General features: G+C 45.4%; 1 protein-coding gene across 6 annotated transcripts in view; it reads left to right on the top strand.

Annotated features, from left to right (window-relative positions):
* Positions 1-21,565, top strand: part of LOC309845441 (uncharacterized protein) — a 304,001-nt gene that overhangs the window by 90,670 nt on the left and 191,766 nt on the right. The gene's annotated exons all lie outside the window — the stretch shown is intronic.

The raw sequence follows: 21,565 nt of genomic DNA, 5'->3' as shown, positions 1-21,565 counted from the left end.
GTTTTGATTTGTATTTCCATGATGCTGAGTGATGTTGAGGAAACAGTCAACAAAACTAACAGGCAGCCTATGGAATGGAAGATGATATTTGCACATGACATATCAGATAAAGGGCTGGTATCCAAGATCTACTTATCAAACTCAACACCCCCAAAACAAATAATCCTGTCAAGAAATGGGCAGAAGATATGAACAGACATTTCTCCAAACAAGATATACAAATGGCCAACTGACACATGAAAAATTGCCCAAGATAATCTTTTGAGAAATTTTTCCAAGCAGGGCAGACAATATGTCATCTGCAGAAAAGGAACATTTTATTTCTTTCTCTCTGGTGTTTGTAACTTTTCTTTCTTTTTCTCTTCTTATTGCCCTGGCTATCATCTCTGATGTCATGTTGGACAGAAGAGCTGACCAGAAATATTATTTGATTTAAAAGATACTACCCCCCAAAACCCATACACAAACCTTATCAACTTTGATGACTTTTCTCTTCTGCCACTAGATTCCTTACGTGTATTTATTTATTTTTTATTTTTTTAAAAGATTTTTATTTATTTATTTGACAAGCAGAGATCACAAGTAGGCAGACAGGCAGGCAGAGAGAGAGAGAGAGAGAGGGGAGGAAGAAGGCTCCCTACTGAGCAGAGAGCCCGATGTGGGACTGGATCCCAGGACCCTGGGATCATGATCTGAACCACAGGCAGAGGCTTTAACCCACTGAGCCACCCAGGTGCCCCAAGTGTTTTTATTTAAAAAAAAAATTAATGGGTATTTAATTTTATCAAATATTTTTCTTCACTTATTAATGATCATATTCATTTATCCTTTTATCTGGTAAGTAGCAAATTATATTAAGAAGGACTTTTTAAGACTTCTTGTCACAAACCTTAACTGACTATTATATATACACAGATTTTGGACTCATGCTATTTTTTAAATTTAGAAAGTATCTATGTGCAAAAGTGGTTTTGTCCTTTAATTTATTTTCTTGCACATTTACTTAACAATTTATCTGTTAGCATCTCAGGGGAATGTCAAACAGGCAGTTGGTGTACTGTTTTGGTTTTGGTTTTCAACTGGTAGTGGATGCAATGGGAAATTGATACCCATTGCTGAGGCACTGCAAAGCATCTCCTCTTCCATCTGAAGGCAGAGATGTTCACCATCTAACTAACCCTAACCTTTTGTATCCTTTTTATACAGCATATAGTTGGACTGTGTTAGATTAACCATTCTGCCAATCTAATTCCGCCTTTTTAACTTGAGATTTCAGTCCATTTACATTTAATACAATTACTGATAAGGTAAGATTGGCACCAACTACCTTGAGATTTGTTTTCTCTGTGTCCATTGTTGCTTTCTTCTGTGATAAAAATCTATTTTTCTTGTGTAGAATTATAATTCTGTTATTTCCTTTGCTGTATATTTTTGGGTTATTTTCTTAGCGATTGCCCCAGGGGACCACCCATTAACCTCTGGATTTGTAAGATACAGTTCAGACAAATACAAATTTAGCTTTAATAGTAAAAAAAAACTTCCCTTCTGTATGGCTGTAGCCTCTTTTATGTTGTTGTTTTCACAAATTACATCTTTATATATTGTGGACCAATCTGATTCATAATTATTGCATCAGGCAGTTATATTTTAAGACAAATAGGAAAAAAATGATTTGCAAACAAAAATATATTTATACTATCTTATATTTACCTATGTAGTTATCTTTTCCCTTCATTTCTTGATGGGGATTTGAGTTACTGTAAGTGTCCTTTTGTTTCGGTCTGAAAGAGTCTCTTTAATATTTATTTAATAGAGCAGTTCTGATAACAACAAACCTTTTTAGTTTCTGTTTTACAGATGTTTTAATTTCTCCTCCATTTTAAAAACAGCTTTATTGAGATATAATTCACACACTATATAATTCACTTATTCAAGATGTACATTTTAACTTTTTTTTAGGATATTCACAAGTATGTGCAATTACCACCACAGTCAATTTTAGAATGCCTTCATCATCTCAAGGAAAAGCTCCATACTCTTTAGTACTCATGCCCCTAGATACTGATAATCTGTAAAGTTTAGGAAGAACTGATTTGGTCCAACTCTGATTTGAATTCCATTTGATGATTGGGCTTACATTGGAGGATGTATAAAATCTTATTCATCTTTTCTATGTTCCTAGAATCTCTGCTAAAGAGGAACATCACGGTTAGTCATGTGAGCAAGACAACATCCTTACCAGGTGGCTTCCTCTAGTCTGTTCTCACTCTTGCAGGATAAGGCTTTGTCTTCACTGAGACTGAAGCAAGCAGGAAGCAGAGTGTATGGGCACAGGTTTACTTGGCTGAATTGAGTCAGTGCTGCTCTAACAGTTTCCTCAATGGGATGCTATTGGTATTTTGGGCAGAACAACTCTTATTGGATCGGTCTAGCCTGCATATTTCAAAGTGTCTAACATCTGTGGTTCCCTCACACTAATATCAACTTTTCCCCACCATTCTGTCCCAAACAATAACCCCACACCCCTAAAGTTTCTAGATGTTCTCTTGGTGTAGGTACCAACCTCTAGCTACTCCCTTTTGTCAACCACTAAAAAATATCCATGGGTTTGGCAAATGATGGATATATCTTCTCAGGAACAGAGCTTGGGAACAATTTGAGAGATGTGTGTGACTCCCTCCTCCCTGTACTTAAAAAAATTTTTTTTTTAGAGATTTTATTTATTTATTTGACAGACAGAGATCACAAATAGGCAGAGAGGCAGGCAGAGAGAGAGGAGGAAGCAGGCTCCCTGCTGAGCAGAGAGCCCAATGCGGGGCTTGATCCCAGGACCCTGGGATTATGATCTGAGCCGAGGGTAGAGGCTTTAACCCGATGAGCCACCCAGGCGCCCCCTCCCTGTACTTTTTTTACTCTTCAGTTTTTCCTGGGTCATTGAAATTGACTTAGGATTAAAGTGATATGGAAATGCGTTGGCTTTGTTTGTCCCATCATTCAGGGTAAAAACTGTTGAGCCCTGGACTTGAAATCTCAAGATACCTGTCATTTTATTTTATTTTTTGTGTGTGTGATTTCCCCCAACCACACATCTGCCTCACCCTTGTTTTTAATTGCAATGCTCCTGAAAGATGCACAAATCCCCGAGGGTAGAGGTTTTTCATTTGGGACGGCAACATCAACTCAAGACCTTTTGTAGTATTAGTGCTTTCAAAATAATGAAGTCTTGAATTTTCTCACTTTCATTAAAATCAGCCACTGAAACAGAGTTTAATGCCTCCAAACTTTGCCCTTCCATCAGGGAAGTTACAGCAGCTCAATAGTACTGACTGTGATTTATTTCTGTAAGGCGTGTAAAGAACTTGGTATGCTCGCACTTTATCTTCCATTAATCTGGTAATTTGCTGTCACTGTCCCATCTCCCCCAGACATAGGCTTCGGAGATGCGGTACCTCACAGATGTTCACACATTTAAATGAATGTGGGCAGGCTTGTTCTCTGGAAGCTCGTTGCTTCTTGGAGAATTAGAGAATTCTTCTCTTGTTGCTGCTCAGAGAAGAGCCAGCCATCGCTGGGCCCATTAGCGTCATGTTACCAAGAATACTGCATGACTTATCCTATTGAAAATATTCAATTTCTCCCTTATGGGGGCAACTCAGTTAATAGACATACCTCCAATCAACATATCTTATAATATTACTGAACACATGGGACACATGTAAAACCAATCATCTCAGTTCCAAGGTTCGGAGCCTCTGTTTGGGCTGTTCTATTTGCCTAGAATACCTTCGCTTCTTTCTTCCTACCAAAAACATTTCCGACACAGATTTCAAGGACTGATGTAAATTCTACTTGTTCTTTTAAATTCTGTCTGGTATGACATCCTTTACCAAGCTTTTTTACTGAGTGTATTTACTAACATCACATCTTTGCCATCCACCTGAACGTTGACAACAGCGTGTCTGAGGAGACAACCTCTGTCTAAGCCCTGGGAGCGCGAGATGGCCTCCATGCTCCTTGTGGAAGGTGGCAGAGGAGACACCAAGTGGGACTCATTTGTAGATTGTACAAAATTCCAGAAAGCACTTTATCTTCCCAGGTCAGAATTCAAGCCTGCTTACTCTATATTTTTAGCGCACTTCCCCGACATGTATTTATGATTGTCTCAGGAAGCATCTGGGCAGCCGTTGGCCTAATGAGGACGGAAAGCACTTGTGCGTGTTTGGAAGCAGAGGGCAGTGTACTGTCACAGACATATTTGCCTGCCTCCCTTTTATCTGTGGTCTTCACTTTAATTTGTTTTTAATTGCCTATTTAGCACACCTAGCAATTAAGGTGAAATGGCTCTTTGACAAATGTGAGAGCTTTTTAATTAGTGCTAATTGCTTTTGTTAATTAAAAGTAATGCTTTATATTGTGTTATTGGTATTCTCGTATATACAATTGGATTAATGACTTCCAATCAATCCTGCCTCAAAAGGACTTTCCTTTGCAATCATTGGGACTTTAGGGCGTGCTGCTTCTGCAGAATGAACAAAGGTGTGTAGGACTTTAGGATAGGAGAGGAGGGAGGCAGGGAGTGATTGTGCAAGATGGCTTTGGCGGCTGGCTCAGCCTTTCCCCACGGATGTGGAAGTTCCTTCCTGAGGTGTGGTCTGGGCTGCGACACCAGGCAGGGTTCCAAGGAGAAGGGACACTCTCACCTTGCGGTAGTTTGAGGTTAATCTAATACCGGGGCTATAAAAGTGGGGCCGGGTAAAGGGAGTTGCAGCAAAACCTTTACCACCCTTACCTCAGAGGGACGCAGGGAGGGCGCGTTTGCTAGAACCTGGATGCTGGAATAACAGACGCTTAGGCAGACGGCTTGTAGAAGATCAGAGGCGGTGGGGTGGGGGACGTATCCAAACCCAAGCAGCCTTGCAGGGATGGAGCCAGGAGACTGATAGCCCGTCTGCACTTGACTGTTTGTCTCTGAACACTTGCTAGGGGACCCCTTGCCTGAATCCCACCACATCAGAGGGTAAGAGAGCCCGTCGGTGAAATTTGTGCAAGTCAGACTTCTGGGGCAGCGGGCAGAGTGGAGCGTGGATCTGTGAAGCCAAATGGAGTAGATCTGAGTCACCTGTTGTATTTATAGCAAACATACCTAGGCCAACTTGGACCTTGTGGTCCCTTTGGGGAGGGACCGGGGGAATTATCCCTGGGTGTCCTTTCCATGGTGTTGCAGGTCCTTTCCCATCGGGACCTGCCTTCCTTCAGTCAATGTGTTTCCAGTTTGAGAAGTGGCTTAGTGAGGAAGCAGGGCAAGAGATCCTCGTGTTTTGTTGGGCAGCTGTTCACTTCCCGGTCAACCACATCTAATTTCCACCAGTTGTGTGGGTGCGGAGTACTGAATTTAGGGGCCCGTCCCTATTCCTGCCAGGGGTGCCCTCACCCGCTACCCATCCCCATAGCTCTCTCCTGGCCGGGCTCCCAGAGGCCCTGACCCTGCTCCTCACTGGGATTGGCCTGTCCTGCTGCTCACGGGCGGTGCCGCTCAGCCCCAGTGCAAATACGGAGGCTGGTGCTCCGCGGGCATCGGCGACCAGCAGCCCTGGCCTCTGGGGGCAGCCGCTACCTCACTCCTCAGTTGCCCTGGTGCCCTTCCACCGTGTATTTTATTTTATTTTTGTATTTTATTTATTTAATTTATTCAATTTTATTATTTTAATTTAATTTATTGTATTGTATTGTATTATTTTATGTATTATATTTTTATTTCATTTTGTTATTTTATTTTATTATTATTTTGTGTTATTTTATTTTATTGTATTTTTAGTTATGTTATGTTATGTTATGCTATGCTATTTTTTTTTAAAAGATTTCATTTATTTATTTGACAGAGAGAGATCACAAGCAGGCAGAGAGGCAGGCAGAGAGAGAGGAGGAAGCAGGCTCCCTGCTGAGCAGAGAGCCCGATGCGGGGCTCGATCCCGGGACCCTGGGATCATGACCTGAGCCGAAGGCAGCGGCTTAACCCACTGAGCCCCCCAGGCGCCCCGCTGTGCTATTTTTTACTGTAAGAAATGTCTTCCGGGTCCTCCCCTGCAGTGTTAGCATCTCGTGGGTTTTCTTGCCTGCATCGCGGCTCCTCCTAGCACGCCAGGTCTCTGAGTCTTTTGACCCTTTACACCACCGCCTACTGCGGTGATCCTGCCGGCTGTACATCAGCAACAACCTGGAGACAGCAGCGGCCCACACTGAGCCCCACCTTAAGACAGCACAGTAGCGATGTCTGCCAGGCCTCCGCGGGGTGTTGGGTCCTCCTTCATGAAGCTAGTGCCATCTTGGTAGTTAGTTCTGTTCCCTGGATCTAGCATGCTGGTGACAGTCCCACGCGGGTTGTCTGCGCTCTGCTCCACGCTGGCTGCCTTCGCTGATTCCAAAGGGCGCTCTGGTTCTGGGCCGGTCCTTCAGAGTCGGCCTGAGATGGGGCAAGGAGGGGCCTGACTCACCCTCATCACTCACTCGTCCGCTGTGCGATTACCTGGGAGATGGAATTGCTGGAAACCGATTTCTTGTATTAAATGTTCTCTGTGAAAGCGATTTAGGCTGGTTTTAATTAATCCCCCACTTTTGGACATTGAGGTTATTTCTTGCCTGTTACTGGGAGCACTGAGCTGTGACCATGCTTGTTTCTAAATCTTCAGGCACGTTCACGATTCTTCTATAAAGCTCGATTCCCAGAGGGGGAGGAATTGCTGGCTCGAAGGATTTAGAGGTTTTGTTCACCTAGGCTAACTTTTCTTCTGGAAAGCTTTGACGGGCTTATACACCCAGGCTAATCCTGTTTTGGTCATTGTCTGTACCTTAAACCTTTACATGGTCCCTTGGAGCCCTTGTTTTCCAGTCGGGAGCATGTGGCTGCAGACAGCGTGCCGTGATAGGAATGGTGACCTTAGTTCAGTGCTATGGAGATAGACGCAGCTGTCCCCAGCGGTCTTTCCAAATGCAGCATGTGGCACAGAACAATGGGAACAGGCCTTGCCTTCTGTGAAAGGGCTGCTAACCATTCCCAGGCCGGGCGGATGGACATGGTGCCACCACATTGCCTGCTGCTGCCCAGGTGTGTGCACTTCCTCTCCTGTCATCTCTGATGTCGGGCACCAACTCCTCCTCTATGAAGCCTTCCTTGACTTCAGCAGGTGCCCATTCAAATAATATGCTGAACATCTCCCATGTTCCACAAGTGTCTCCCATGGTGCTTACAATCATCGTAATAACGGCAGGCGGAGCTGAAAAAGCTGTTCTTTTCACCAAAATTCTGGTGATCCTTTTTTTTTCCCCCTCCAGGGAGCCAACAACGTGTTCACTTCCTGAGGTTGACACTTTCATAAGGTCAAGATGCTACCCACCACCTTCCACCCCTCAGTTCCTTGGTAGTTCCCCCAGCATCCTGTCCACACACAGGATGTGTGTTGTTTGTTAGTGTGTTGTCAGATTAGTGTTGTCTGTTACACTCAGCTGCACACAGCTGGCCCCTACGCTGAGTGCAAGCGCTAGCTCACATACGAGATAGACTCTCCAGTAGAGTTGGGAGAATGAACAAATGAAAATGCCACAGGACACCTAGTGAAGTGTGCGTTTCAGGTAAACGACACGTTTTAGTGTGTTTTTGGTACGCCTGTGCTATGCTATTCACTGTTTATCCAGAATTCAATTTGAATGGGACATCCTGTATTTATTTGGCAACTCTATACTCAAAGAAATTGTACTGTTTCATGTTGTGTTGATAATGCCAGGGAGATGTGTGCTGCCTGTTATGTGAGTTTATAAGGAAGAGTTGTTATCTTAAAGTAATTTACCATCCCCCTGGGCTCTCCCACCCCCTCCCTCTCTGCTCTTGTCTCTCACTCCCACTGGCCTCTTCCCGTCGTCTTTACCTTCGCCGTGCCTCTGAGGACTCTAAGGAAGTTCTCACCATGCACTAAGACGTGCGCAGTGAATCTAGAATGAATCTGACAAAAAGCATAGATGTCCTTCCCGTCATTATCAGTGGGGCACTGAAGTCTCCAACTATTAGTGTTGAATTTTTCATTTCTCCTCTCAATTCTGTCAGTTTTTGCTTCACATAGTTTTGAGCCTTTTGGTTAGGTGCATACATGTTTATAATGGTTATAACTTCCTGATGGATAGACCCTTTTATCATTATAAATGTCTTTCATTAATTCTAGTAAAACTTCTTGTTTTAAAGTACACGTAGTCTGATATTAATGCAGCCACTTCTCTCCCTCTCATGGATGCTGTTTATATAGGTTTTCCCATCCTTTTATTTTCAACCCTGTACATCTCTGAATACGAAGCGTGTTTTCTATAGACAATGTATCATTGGGTCTTGCTCTTTAATCCAGCTTGACAAACTGTCTTTTGATTGGCTTGCTTAATCCATTTTCTTAATCCTTTCTTCTTCTGGAACGGCACGCCCGCCGTGTGAGCAGGTGCCGGGTTTGAGCGGCAGCCCCTGGTCTTCTGGGCTTGTCTTCCTGGTGTGCAACCTCCTCCTATGAATGAGCTGGGATGGGGTCACTTGGGGTCTCAGTCTTGTCAGCCTCCTGTCCCTGGGGTAGACATTCTGCCCTATAAGATAGGGCTGGCGAGGGAAATGAAGCCTCACCCTTTCAGCCATGCCTGCCAGGGATTCTGGGGGTATGACAAGGGCCTGTGGTATCCCTAAGTGAAACGTAGCTCTAGACTGGGGGCGAGGTGTCTGCACCTGCCTGAGCCAGGCCACCCGGCTCTGTGTGATAGACTTACACAGATTTAGGAGATTTTCTCAAACAAATATTCCTCCATTTTCTCAAACAAATATTTCTCCATTCCCTTAGGACAATTCCCAGAGATCTAAGGTGATTATTTTACAAAACAGTTTTCACTAGTCAAGTGGTAGATTTTCCAGGGACAGCGGTCGCTGGGCTCCTCACATCACCATGCCAAAATTCTCCCTCTAACGGCAACTCTGAACCGTACTGAATAAAACTCTTCTTCTTTCTTTCTTTTTTTTTTTTTTTTCCCCTGTTTCCTGCACTGGTGTGTGGGCTGAAAATTACCATTTTTATTTCATGGGAAGGTTTAGCGCTAGTATCTTTATTTGCAATGTATGACACTAAGTCCCCAATATTACCTTTTAAATATTTGGATCGCAGCATTTTTGTTACACCTTCTTGATCCATAGGACAAAAGGCACTGTTAGAGCTGCTGCTCTTGCTTCATGAATATTTGTGAGTTTTTATTAACAAATGCCTTTGGACCAGTAGTCCTGTTATAGATTTAAATCCTCACCCTAGAGACAAATTTATTGTTTTTTATTTGTGCCCTAGGGAGAGATTTAGTCTAGCCAGAGTTTATATGGGGTTTTATGATAACGGTACTATATAGCCCCTTGAAATGTTAAGTCATGTGTGTATTCTGTTCAAATGGTTAAAGACTTCACTATTTGTAGAGATTTTAGCTATTGATCTTTACCTCACAGTTGATGGTAGACCAGTATGTCAAAGACACCACAGCAAGGAGCCAAATCACCCTGATGCTCGGTGTTCTCCAGTCTTCGGTGTAATTGATGAGGCAGGGGTGTATTTTTTCCCCTTTGCCATTTAAGGATTACACATGAGGATTTGTTTGTGTCCTTTATGTCCCTGACGTGTGACACTGTATGTGCGTGCCTATTTCCCGTCGAATATTTGAATTGATGACCCAGTTAAACCACATTTGCTAAGTAATGGCCTGCTGGAGCATATTCATGTGGACTGTAACTTTTAACCAAACGTGGCTCTAACTAACCCTTTAGGCACTTGGAAACCAGCTCGTCACCCCTCTTATTCTTATCAACCAAAAAGCTTATGGAAGACTTACTGTGGTAATACTTCCAGTGGAATCTCAGGGATACAAAGAAATATTCACCCGAGTCTCCTGAAGGAACCCCTACTTCTCCCAGTCAGACTCCAGATATGAAATTATTCAGCAGATGGAAGTTCATGTTTGGGGGCGCCTGAGTGGCTCAGTCGGTTAAGCAGCTGCCTTCAGCTCAGGTCATGATCCCAGGGTCCTGGGATCAAATCCCGCATCAGGCTCCTTGCTCATCAGGGAGCCCGCTTCTCCCTCTGCCTGCCGCTCCCCCTGCTTTTGCTCTCTCTTCTCTAACTGTCTCTCTGACGATAAATAAGTAAATAAAATCATTAAAATTTTTTTGTATTCTTTTATTAACATATAATGCATTATTAGTCCCAGGGGTACAGGTCTGTGAGTCGCCAGGTTTACACACTTCACAGCACGCACCGTAGCACATGCCCTCCCCAGGGTCCATCACCCACCCTCTCCCCATCCCCCAACCCTCAGTTTGTTTTGTGAGATTAAGAGTCTCTAATTTTTTTTTTTTTTAAAGAAAGTTTGTGTTTATCTTTTGATTCTCCCTTGGTCCCTTCTCCGGTGTGTCTCCTTCTTCTCTCAGACAGGACCCGCCCTTTTATCTTGCTCTTCCTTTCATGCTCTCAAGCCCTGCTTTCAAGAGGCCTGGGTCTAAGCCAGTGTCTCTTCTTCGTGGGGCCACTACGCTGGTGGACAGGCTGTGCCCCAAATGACAGCATCTGGCCAATGGAGCAACAGGGCTGAATTCAGACCACCCTCTGCTTCGCAAGTCCTGAGTCCTTGTGGACTGTTCCAGAAAATGGGGATGCCTTCTGTAAGTTTTTGCTCTAACGGAGCATCTTTGCCTAATTCTTCTGATGGTGCTGTATGTGCAAGCTGAGATCCTCAGTATCTGAATTTTAAGGAAAGGACCTGTCCTTTCTTGTAGAGTTTTGCAAAGTCAGAGAGAAGATAGACTGTTTTAGGGCCCAGGGAGCCGCCTTGTGATTATGAACTCCTAGGATGAAGCTGGAGGTCTGCCCTACTTCTTTACAAAGCAGACCGACTGCCTGTCCCCCATGTCCACCCCCGCCGTATCCCATGTACCTGGGAGAGGAGGAGACTAGCTCCTTTCACAGGGATGACATGTAAGACTGGAAAAACCCAGTGGATGCTTCATGTTAAGGTCTGAACTGTGGACATCTCTGGGAGAGAAAGGATAATGAATACAATTGTGAGAAGAAACTGCAGCTCAGACAACGGTGACTGTGAGGAATATTGACCACGACAGGGCCAGGGGAACCCGGGCTTGGGACATTGGGAAGAATGAGCCCCAGTACAGGTACTCCCTAGGATCAGAACGGGGGACCTGGAATTGGAAATTCTGAATCCCAGTATGCGAATCTGGGCATCCAACAGGAGCCTGCATGAGGAGGACAGTCACCTACGCTGTCATCAGACTCCCCTGCAATGTCCGTCAAAGTCTCCCGCATTCAAGGTGGACGTAGAATTAGAGAAAACTGTGGTCAAAGCAGGAATGCCCATGGCGTACCGGGGTCTTTTATGGACACGTTGAACGGTGTCTGCCTTTTAACTTAAAGGAAACAGAGAGAGAAAGCAGCAGGACTTGAATGCTAATCGGAGGCAGAAGCAAAGCCTGCGGGCAGGATTGAGGGGGAGATACGGCACTGGGGCGTCTCTGGTGGCAGGCGTGTGGGTCCCGGGTCCCTCCCTAGCTCCTGCTCGCGTTCTTCTGGCCATAAACGCAGCACACACAGGGGCAGCCCTTCCTTTTCAGTTTAGCATTTCTTGGGAATCCATGGCCAGAGGGTGTCACTGTTCTCAGGTCTAAGATTTCCTCCTTCCCACCTGTGCCTTTCTGCCAGAAAGCAGATGCTCTGAGAGAGAGAGAGTGCGCGAGCGAGCAAGAGAGAGCGCATTGCTGAGGATTTATACACAATTGGGAGCAAAGTTTGAAGAGAGCCAATGAACTTTCTGATCTTGTAATGTTTAAGAGAGGCTTTTGTCTCTCATTTCTGTAACTTTTGAAATAGTTAAAAGATGCTTGCTTGGCTCTCGCGCTGTTGAAGAGAGCGGACTACACAAGTAAATTCCGCCTCATATCATGGAATAAAGTCTTTGTGAGGAGAATTTTTTAAAAAAGGTAATTTATTGACAGCCGAGCATTGCAAAAATATGTGGCTGTATTCACCAAGAAGGGCAGCCCCAATCACTCAGCAGAGCTGGAGAATCATTTCTTCTCTGTTTCCCCTTAAAGTAGTGTGCTCTACTAGTTGTTATAAAAATCAAAATGGTTAACACTGACTCTGGGGCACCTGGGTGGCTCAGTGGGTTAAGTGTCTACCTTCGGCTCCTGCGATCGAGCCCCACAGCGGGCTCCTTGCTCAGCGGGGAGCCTGCTCCTCCCTCTCCCTCTGCCCTCCCTGCCCCTCCCATTATCTCGCTCATGCTCTCATGCTGTCTCTCTCTCTTTCTTAAATAAATATAGAAAATCTTTTTTACAAAAACAACTCTTAAGAATTTTGTTTTATAAATTTCATTTACAAACCAGACGGTGATTGAATTATCAGGTAATTTTTCCCCCCACTTTTACAAAAGGGAGTAGCCCTTGATATTGCTGTGAGCCCCCGTCCTGCACGAACTATCATTAATTGCACGCAGCCTCCTAGCAATGCGACCACACAGCTTCCGCATGTAGGATGGCATCCAAGTGGAGACCTTCTCGTTGGCAAAATCGTCTTCAGTACTTTCACTTGTAGGGAATTTTGGTGAGTGGGTGCACGTCAGGATGTATCTTAGGGCTTGGATAAATACCAGGATTGGTGTGGAGGCAGAATTCCCAGAGTTCCTAGGACAGGAAAACCTTACTAAGACAGGAGAAGGACTGCTTTCCAAGCTTAGGACTATGCTTAGGGATGGGCTTCTCAAGTTTGGCTCTTCAACAGGTTCATCTGGAGAAGCTGATGAAAAGCAGATTCCAGCTCTGCCCCTGTTGAGTCTATAAAGTATGTCTGGGGAGGGTACAGGCATCATTTTTTTTTTTTTATAAGGGCCTCGGAAAATCCTGTTATACAGTGTTGTCAATAAACCTTACGTGCTCTTTACGGTGGTTTTCAAGGAGCCACGTCCTAAAAATATCCATTACAGAAATCGGCGAGTCTGTGGATGAGTTCTTCTTACTGGGCTGCTTCCCTTTGTTGTAAGTGGCAGCGGGACTTCCAACTTCATGTGACATGCTGGAGCTCACAATGGAAATTACAAATTCTGCATGACAACCTTATTTGTCCACTTCACGGTGCATTCGATATTTTAATATTTTAATGTGTTCACAGCGTTTGTTGTGTTGGCTGAAAATGAGCTATTCTGTAACATTGCTCAGTGATTATTTTGCATAGAATTTTCCTTAGATCCAGACAGCCCCCAATGCCTCTCCTGTGCTAGCTCAGCCCTGTGCTAAAGGTTTCAGGCCCCGGGAAAATGATCTGAAAGAATGAGCCATACTCCAGAAAATGTCATTAAGATGAGAGTGTTGAATTATATTCATTGATTTTGGAAACTCGGCTTTTGTTAGAGTGAAAAATCAGTTTTAAGTATTTTTTAAAAAGGATTATGAAGGATTTGCATTTGTTTAATGTGAACTAAAATTCCGCAGGTGGCCCGAAATGTCACCATCACGGATTTAATCCTTAATTTAAATTGTGGTTTCTGGTGCCTCCGTCATGCTGACAGCGCTGGTAGGTTTCAGCCTGGTGATCGCTCAGACAGCCTATGATGCGGGGAAAGGCAGATCTGATTGGCTGTCATTAACTTTGCGATCTTGACCAAGCCGCCAGCCTCTGAGGCCAGGGTGGACTTGAGAGCTTAGCAGGGTGTAAGGCTGTAAAAGTATCTCAGTCCCTACCCTCAACTCTGCCGCCCTCCATCCCACACAAGGTGAACCCATCACCAGACGTCAGACCTGGAAAATTCCTCAAGCTTGTGGACCCCTGGTGTTTCTCAAGAGCTGGCCCAGAGGGGAGAGGGCACTGGCCTGGGCATTTTGGGGTGAGTGTTGTTGCCTACGTGGAGTTGTTTTTTCCTCTCCTCTGGTATAGTCCCATCTTCGCTCCTTTCTCATCTTTCCTTTTCCCTCTGGTTTTCTTTTGATTGGTTGGTTCCATGTCGCTCGGAGCCGGATCCCGGATCATCACCGTGATATTCCTGCAGCACCTGAGTCTCTCTCCGAGGAGTGGTCCCAGCAATAGATCGTTTTTTCTTCTCCCATCAAAACGGGCTGCCACCTTACGTGTTCCATTCTGGTTTATATCAGTTTCCAAGGGGCCTCTGAGCAGTCTGTCTTTGTTGAGTTGATCAGTCTTACGGTTAGCCATGAACATTTAGGGCACAAAATGCACCATGTTGGAAAAGAATGAAAAGACCCAAGCATAAATGAATATAGCCTGAATGGGGGAGCGTGAGAAGTCAGACCTTTTTAATCACTGACATTTGGGAAAAGTGGGGCTAGAGCTTGGAGGGCTCAGCAGCCAGGCTGAGGAGTTTGAACTCGAGGGAGAAGGGATAAAGGTGCCAGGCACACTCGGACATGCAGACTGGGTGCAGGAAGTTGACCAGGGAGCACTTCCAAATCAACAGCCCAGGAAGGAGGACTGACAGGAGCCGAGTTGGCACTGATGAGCTGCACACAGCCCAGCTGGCTGTGCTGGCAGGGGCTCTGAAGCCGGACACACAGTGCCTGGTGGTCTCCTTCCACGTCAGGCGGTCATTAGGTATGGGCTTCCCCTTCCTCTGGTGCCATGACCCGGAGTGAAGGAGCTGCCTTCATCTGAGGACAGTTTTGGAGAGGGTGACAGCCCAGGAGGCCAGTCAGTAGGCTCAGCTGCTGGGGGAACAGTTCTGCTACCCCAAAGGAGAACTTGGGTGGCCTACCATGGTGCCTATTATAGGAAGTCAGGGCTGTTCCTTAGTAATCTACTGTCAGTGTCAAAATGGTTGTTTGGAAATGGTTAGGTGCCTTTGAAAGAACAACCGAGTGAGTCCTTTAAACTGAGATAGGACGCTACCCCAAAGGCGCTGAGGTTTACAGTAAAGCCCTGCAGAGAAGTGAGTGGCGTCAATACAAATCATTATTATACCTAATAGCATTTGCTCCCATACATTTTGCACTTGACCGGCACTGTAGCAATGTTTAAATATGCCATCTTGCACTGCATTCTAGAGACCACGGCATGGGGTGCCGTGTTTCATTCCCATTCTGCCGGGTGTCAGCATTTTTGTGATGCAATTAGGGGCATGTAATTCCCAGAACCAATGAGCCATTTCGAATATTGTGAGATGTGTAATTCAATATAATATGAGCCTGCAAAATAATTGAGTTTAGAGAAACAAATATGCAGGGGTTTGGGCTGAACAAGCCGGCAGATGAAGGGCCCGACAGTCCCCCCCCTGCTGTGATCATCAGCACGGCAGTGACACCTGAGGAGAGCGACCATGGGAAGCAACAGACACCTGGGGCTCCTCGGCTGCCCTGTTAAAGCTGCCCTTGCCTATTAGAGACAGGATTTCATGTCCCGTTGGAACTGTGGGCAGTATAATCCAAATAAGGAGGAACTGTAAATAGAAGCTCTACCATGAATAGAGAAGAACATTGGGCTCATGAAGCTATTTTGTTCTCCTATTATTCAACCCAAAGTGGATACAATTCATCTTCTTTCAAGAAAATGGGTTGCTTTGAATCTTGGACTTCTAGATCTCATTTGAAGTCATCAAATCATTTTTTATCATTCTTGTGCTCACCTGGCACACGGAGATGATATGTGCTTGTTGGGAGGCACCATGGCCGAGTTTCAGCAGTTGGGTTTCCTGGCGTCACCCTGAGGGTCAGGCACGTGGCAGGATGTTATCGAGGGTGTGTTTGACTCGGCAGCTCTGGGTCTGTTCCAGGGGGAGGAAGGCAGTTTGCCAAAGGGGAAGCTGGCCGCCCACCAGTGTCCACACGTTCCCATGGCCGCGTCTCCCAACCCCGTGTGGGCGTGTCCTCTCCAGATACTCCCTGACCGACTCCCAGCGATCGGTTCCATCTCTGTAAGATGGGCTTCCTCAAAGAGCACCAGCGGCTAGAGCTGATGGAAATCAGTGGAAGATGAAACGGTCTGAAAAATGCAGTGATGGTTGGAAGAGTTAACCGAAACGTCAGAAGTGTAGCATGCCACACCCAGGAAGGAGTTCCGACCGTGCTGTGACGAAGGCTGTGTATGTTCTGTATATGAACAAGAAAATGCCATGGGAGATCTTGCACATGCGAGGCATGTGAAACTGCTCAAGCAGAAAGAACTGGGATAAAAGCTGAAGAAGGTGGTTAATGTGAGTTTTAGGGATGGGCGCACAATCTAGTGACTCTCACATGACATGCGAACCATTTGCTAGAATTCCAGGAGTGTGTGTCCATTGTCCCGGGAGGCCACAGGTGGAGCGATCCGTTCAAATGTCTCCATCCCGGGTGTGGGGGAGCAGGGACACTAGCCATGGGTGCGGGCATTTCCTCTGCAGTGGGAGGGGTTGTCGGGGGTGCCTGGCATGGACCTGTGTTGAATACAGACCAAACCTGATGTTTAAAAAAATGCCATGACAATTCAGAGTCTCGGGCAGCGGGGTCAGGGGGTTGGCCCGTTTTGGGCAGCAAGGCAGGCTCCATGAGTGCAGACCTACTTTTTAAATGAAATAAAAATATTAAGGTGGCAAGATTGAGACATTTCTTTTTTTAAAAAATATATTTTATTTATTTATTCGACAGAAACATAGCAAGAGAGGGAACACAGGCAGGGGGAATGGGAGAGAGAGAAGCAGGCTTTCTGCTGACCACCCCCAATGTGGGGCTTGATCTCAGGACCCTGGGATCGTGACCTGAGCCGAAGGCTGAGGATTCATGACTGAGCCACCAGGCACCCAAGCCAGACTGCTATTTATGATTTGGGGACCGGTGAATTGTATTTAGTGACAAGAGCAGGTTTTCGTTATTCACGAGAGATTTACTGATGTTTGTCTACAGAAAACACACATCACACATGCACACACATACACACTGATAACCCCGCAGTTGGGTGAAGGGGAAGTGTGCAGTGGGGAAGCAAGAGACGAAAAGAAGAAGGAGATTCACCAAACCTGACTTGGAGACTTGGCTTCTGGTCGTGCTGAAGTCTCAGGGACCGGACTAAACTTTCCTGCTTGCTGTGAAGCTGGACACAATGTATTCAATGAGTGTTTCCAGATGTGACAATAGACAGCAAGGGCTTGTGACCTAAGAGAGAAGGAAAAGCCAAGGCGAGCTTTGCAATCGCCTCGCTTTCTGCCTCGTGGGCTTCTGGACCATGACTTAGGGAGGGGAAGGCAGAGAGCACATCGGGCTTACTGCGTTCAGACCGATCGGGGGCTTGGGGCAGCTGGAGAGGGGTTTGGCAAGGTGAGGTGTGGGCGAGGATACACCTGTTTAGGAGGAGACTTCTGGGAATCTGCAAAGAGTCACCTGTCTGAATCCAAGCTGCATTTTCCTGGGGCCAGAGTCCACGTTGTTGAGAGAAGCCAACTCCCAGTGACCCGTGATCTCTGTGGCACACTGGCCTTCTCACAGGCCTGGGAGACATCACAGTTCTGACCGGTCAGAGTGGATGGGCCATGCTGAACACTTCGGGTACCCAGCTGACACACCAAGGAAGGCCATGGTTTGGGAGGAGGATTTAATTAGCCACGGCCTAACGCCCACTGCTGGCCAGAGTTTCTCAGTCTTGGCTCTACTGACATTTTGGGACTGATTATTCCTTGCTGGGGAGCGGGGCTGTCCTGTGCTAACCAGTGCGTTCACCAGTCTCCATGGACTCAGAACTTCAAAAGGACCAGGATGATTTTTAAGTAAACTAATTACCCGGTGAAACAAACCTCAATATTCTCAAAAGACAACGAATAGTTTAAAGCAACCAAGATTGCACCCACAACATTCCACATATGTGTGCTGCCCAGATCCCTCCCGAGACTCAAGGATGCGTCTCCTGCATGTGTCGTTGCTCTGACAGGTGGCTCCTGTCCACCCCGTGGCGTGGTCAGCTGTGTAGTCACCTTGCCCTGGGTCACCCCCTTTCTCTCGGCTGGCCTGTAGCCTGAAGCCTTGACCCCCTGTGCCAAGTTGGGAAATCTGAAGAACTTAAAAAAAAAAGCAAAACAAAAAAACCCCAAAACGAATAAAGGTAATCACATGGATTTAGGAGTACTAAAAAAAGAAAAAAACAACAAAAACAAACCCAGCTAACAAGCCTAGTGGAAGGAAGGAATGTGGGGAAAAGGAAAGAACGGGTGAGGCCAATGGAAAGCACCCGGCAACAGGAGACTTCTCCCGACCGAAGCAACAACTGCATGGGATAGAAAGACACAAGATTCTCCAATTAAATGGAGAAGAACTTAGATACTAAGAAGAACAGCAAGACTGTGTAAATGCCATTTGAGAGAGATCCATCTTGTTTTATTTTATTTTTTTCTTATGTTATGTTAGTCACCATGCAGTGTCCCATGATACATTGTTTATGCACACACGCAGTGCTCCATGCAATCCGTGCTCTTCTTAGTACCCACCACCAGGCTCACCCATCCCCCGTGCCCCCTCCCCTCTAAAACCCTCAGATTGTTTCCTGGAGTCCACAGTCTCTCATGGTTCATCTCCCGCTCTGATCTCCCCCCTTCATTTTTCCATTCCTTCTAATGTCCTCCATGCTATTCCATATGTTCCACAAATAAGTGACACCACATGATAATTGACTCTCTCTGACTTATTTCACTCAGCATAATCTCTTCCAGTCCCGTCCATGTTGCTACAAAAGTTGCGTATTCATCCTTTCTGATGGAGGCATAATACTCCATAGTGTATATGGACCACATCTTCCTTATCCATTCATCTGTTGAAGGGCATTGGCTCTTTCCACAGTTTGGTGATTGTGGCCCTTGCTGCTATGAACAGTGGGGTGCCTATGCCCCTTCTTTTCACTACATCTGTATATTTGGGGTAAATACTCAGTAATGCAATTGCTGGGTCATAGGGTAGCTCTATTTTTAACTTTTTGAGGAACCTTCATACTGGCAAAAAATGGGCAGAAGACATGAACAGATACTTTTCCAAGGAAGACATGCAAATGGCTAACAGACACATGAAAAATGTTAAACATCATTAGCCATTAGGGAAATTCAAATCAAAGCCACACTGAGATACTACCTTACATCAGTTAGAATGGCAAAAATTAACAAGACAGGAAACAACATGTGTTGGTGAGGATGTGGAGAAAGGGGAACCCTCTTACACTGTTGGTGGGAATGCAAGTTGGTGCAGCCACTCTGGAAAACAGTGTGGAGGTTCCTCAAAAAGTTAAAAATAGATCCATTTTAAACATGAAAAAAAGATTGGTTAAAAGTAAAAAGACAAAGGTGGATATATCATGCAAATATTAATCATACGGAAGCTGATGTTGTGGACCAAATTATGTTCCCCTCAAATTTGTATGTTGAAGCCCCATCCTCAGTGTGACTGCGTTTGGAGGTGGGGCTTTTAAGGAGGTAATTAAGGTTAAGTGAGGTCACAAGGATGGGACCCTAATTCTCTAGGACTTGCATTCTTATAAAAAGATGAAGAGATTCCAGGACCCTCTCTCTAGACATGTACTGAGGAAAAGCCATGTAAGGACATAGCAAGATGGTGGCAGTGTATAAGCCATGGGGAGAGTTCTAACTAGAGACCAACCCTGCCAGCATATTGATCTGGGACTTTCAGCCTCTGAAATGTGAGAGAATAGGTTTCTGTGGTTGAAGCCACTCAGTCTTACGGTATTTTGTCATGTCAGCCAAAGCAGACTAACATGGCCGCAATGGCAACGTGAATACCAGACAAATTAGACTTTGGGGCATGGAGTATTATCAAAGGCAAGAACACTTCCTAATGATAAAGGAATCACCTCTTCAGGGGGACAGTTCTATGCATGGAGATTCTTGCCCAGATCCCCCTTCAAAAAAGAACATTTTGCCCAGCTGTGGGGGGTGTAGTCAGTGAGCGGACTCCCCAGTCAGCCCCTGTAGGTCCTGCCCACACTGCAGAGAATTGCCTTACTATGTCACTTTTCCTGGAGTCACTCCTATGCTGAGGGAGGCAGGCTGCAGAGACTCAGCCTCTATGGCACCACACAGGCTCCCATGATGGGCGATACCCACTCCAGAGTGCCCCAGGATTGGTCAAGCACACAGTCTCTGCTAAAAGCTGGGCATTGCTTTGCAAATCGGGAACTTTTACTCAGTAGGACACATAGTCTTACTCTGGCTCACTAGGGGTCTGTGCCGAGGCTCTCCGAGTGGGGTTTGCCGGAGACTTGTCAGCTTTTGGTGCTCCCTGTGACTTGGATACGCAAGGCAGGTGGCTCAGTGGGGAGGGCAACTGGGTTTGTGGCAGAAACCTCTGCTTTAGAACACACTTCGAACTGGACTTCGGAAATAGCCTTTGTCAGACATCAGAACATGGTTCTACCCAAACAGCAGTTGAATTAGAGGGCCGCGGAAGAAGCATACCAAGCACCATGCTTTCTTGTGGCATGTGATAGATACAGGGTGCAACGACCTGTCTTTTACGGAGGAGGGTATATTTTGATTTGCACCAGACTGTTGGACACATAAAACTTCACTAGTGTGGCAAGATGACCGGACCCTGAATGTCCACAGGACTTTTCTCCCAACCACTGGTACAAACAGAGCTCCCTGGGATCCTTGGACACAATGTGGGACACGTGACCATTCTGGAGAGTGGTTTGGAAACACCACTGGGATTTAACCACTTAGAATTCTAGATTTGTTCTTGGGCTCCTGATCCTGGTATGTTTCCTTTTCATTTAAGTGTTGTCTGGGAAACCTTTGAAGCAGAGGTGAAGCAAACGAGTGTTTGGCTTTGAGCTAGAGTCTCTCTTTCCTTTGTCTGAGCCTGGTCTCTTCAGGGGATTGGAACTGCTCATAGACCTTCAGTCCCTGCAAGAGAAATCTCCTTGGGAAATGTCATGAAGAGAAGCACACTTGTGCGACATTTGTGATCTCTCTTCTCTGCAATGATTCTGTGATAATAAATGTGTTTAAAAATCCATTACAATGGCAAATCTATAGATGGCAGATTGTTTTGAATTTGCATCAGGAGCATAAACAATTTCACATTTCAAATGAACTTCTACTAAAACACTCATGCTCAAATGTAATATAAAACACAGACAGATTTGAGCAAATAAGATACTGCTGCTTTGTTTTAAAATATTGGCACAGACAAAAATGTATTATTCATATCAACTCTCTCCATTGCTTTGAAACTGAAAATTATTTCTTTCGCTATCTCTGAATAAATATCTAAGTTGGTACCTTAGCAACGATGATATGTTCATCTAGCTTGATGTGGAATGTGGAAATCCCATCTTTTACTTTGCTTTCTTCAGTCTTGGATTATTCTACCTGTTCTTTGTATATCTGTGGGCAGGAGCTTACTTTACAAAGTCTTGTCTGTCTGTGTCCTGCAGGACAGGGACCAGGGTGGGGTTGACGGATGGCATGAGGTCGGGCTGGTAGATGCTATAGTCAACTTGTCCAAAGATCAAGTTCAAAGAGTTTCTGCTAA

Source organism: Mustela nivalis, assembly GCF_964662115.1.
Source record: "Mustela nivalis genome assembly, chromosome: 12".
NCBI lineage: Eukaryota > Metazoa > Chordata > Mammalia > Carnivora > Mustelidae > Mustela > Mustela nivalis.
This window is presented reverse-complemented; position numbering and strand designations above follow the sequence as displayed.